General features: G+C 38.8%; 1 long non-coding RNA gene across 1 annotated transcript; it reads left to right on the top strand.

The window, feature by feature from the left end:
- The first annotated feature begins 406 nt into the window (after positions 1 to 406).
- LOC121760227 lies at positions 407 to 1,589 on the top strand. Its single transcript, XR_006041844.1, has 2 exons — positions 407 to 1,102; positions 1,320 to 1,589. It is a non-coding gene; the product is annotated as an uncharacterized LOC121760227 (long non-coding RNA).
- Positions 1,590 to 2,156: the final 567 nt, after the last annotated feature.

Genomic DNA, 2,156 nt, shown 5'->3' on the forward strand with positions numbered 1-2,156 from the left:
ACTTCTTGATCCGACTTTAACGAGCGTGCGAACCACCTTTTCAGAAAATAATTAAAGTAAACGTCAATCTCAAGGAAGATACCATTTAGAATGCATGAACTCTATTTAAAGTCTTTTATCTCGTTTCTCGGTTTTTCGTCCCTTTTTGATTATTCGGCGGCCTCCCAAGGCGTCGCGTGCGACGTCGGTCGGCCGCTTACGCCCATACCTCCTCTGTTGGCTCCTTGTATTTTCTCCACGATATCGTATTACAGAACCTCAAAATTATTCAAGCGCATACGTTAATTATCGCAATTATTTCCCCACCTTATATCTCCAATTTAATTAAGAAGGCCCCAAACAAAAAAATTAAAAGAGAGGCCCAACTCATCTTTTATTTGCAGCCCAAAAAGGAGTCCAACAAGGATGTACCAATCACTTCTCCTCACTATCGATCATCCCTCTCTCCCTCTTCTCACTTCCAACAAAATCCCCAAATAACTCAAAATCCCTACTTCCCGTCGCTCATCTCTAAAACTTCGCCAGCCGCCACTCCTTGAATCAGTGATGTTCCTGTCACGGTGCAGTCGGCGTAGTCGACGCCGCTGCTGTCTCCCAGCCGTCACCGCTGTCTTCTCGGCGGAAATCGCCGCTGCTGTCACCGGGAGGACGCTGCTGCTGTCGCCGATTCGTCCAGCCGCTGCCTCCGTCAGACGCCGGAAGAGTTGCTGCTGTCGCTGCCTCCGTCACACATAGCCGCTGTACAGAGCCGTCGGGGCTGTTCGCCGCTGCTACGTCTGCCCAGAGCCGTCGGGGCCGTTCGCCGCTGCTCCATCGGTGGTCGTGCAGCCCCGAAACATCACCGTAGCCCCCGATTCGTCCCGAAACCAACCCGAAAGATAAGCTTCTTTACTCAATTATATTCTTTCGTTTCAGTTTTCAAAACGCAGCAAGGGGTTTTCAATTCGTGATGTTCGATCGGTGTTGATTGTTGGATTACGTTTATTCGAGTTATGCGTTCAAGTTCTTGATTGGTTTATGTGATGAAATGCTCGTGGACAATACTATATGTTCATGAATTTGAGAAAGAAAGGAAGGAGTTTATACCTTCTATCAGCTTGAGGTGTGTAGTGGTGGATTGGTGATTGCCACTCTACGATCAAGTTTCTCTGATTAGTAAAGAGTTTGAAAAATAATTGGGCACAAAAGCTTTTCCACTCTCCTTCTCTCTTGGTTCTCTCTCACTTTGTTCTTGCTAAAATTTGCAAATGGTGATTGTGTTAGGGAAGGGTCTTCGCAAGAAGCTAATGTATTAAACTTGGGTGACCTTTGATTTGCAGGATTGAATGTAGAAGATGGAGGATGGAAGGTCACTTGAAAATAGAGAGTCTCCATGGAGTGGAGAAGTTGGCGTAGGGGAAGAGAGGAAAGGGTTTTGGGCTTCCACAAAATTTTTCTATGAATAAATTGGGCCCAACATATTATTTGTGGAGTTGGGCTCAAGTTGGAAAAATATAAGAGAATTCGATGGCCCAACACTCTTTTAAAATTGTTAAGGACATTTGGACTTTGATTTATTTTATTTGGGTCGGCCCAAGTTCTTATATTTATTTTTGTTCGTTTTCTTTCGTTTAGACAAATTATTATTTGTATCGTAGTAACTTGGTGTTATTCCAAGTACTATAAAAAGTACAGGCGTTACACTTAGTCTATTTAGAAATCCATACGATAAAGATAAAATCCAATCATTCCAAGATTTAAAAATCTTAGACTATTTAGAATAACAAACCATTAGGATTTATTCTAGATAAAATTAATTTTATCGAAATCCAATTATATATGGATTATCTTATATTATCTTTATCCAAATTTATCTAGGATATTTTTGCTAAATAGAAATAAATCTATTTATATCCATAAAATTAGGATAAACTAGAATTAATATTAATTAATTCAACTAAAATTTAACTAGATAGATATAAATCTATCTTAAATCCAAAAGATAATTACAATACTGGATTAATAATTATCTAAATCTTCTAAGATATATTTTAGATAGATATAAATCTATCAATATCTATAAGATAGAGATATATTTAATTATCTAAATCTACTACATATTTTCTAAATTGAATTAATTCTATAAATATCCACAAGATAAAGATAAACATGGATTA

The sequence above is a fragment of the Salvia splendens genome, chromosome 13 (assembly GCF_004379255.2).
Source record: "Salvia splendens isolate huo1 chromosome 13, SspV2, whole genome shotgun sequence".
Taxonomy (NCBI): Eukaryota; Viridiplantae; Streptophyta; class Magnoliopsida; order Lamiales; family Lamiaceae; genus Salvia; species Salvia splendens.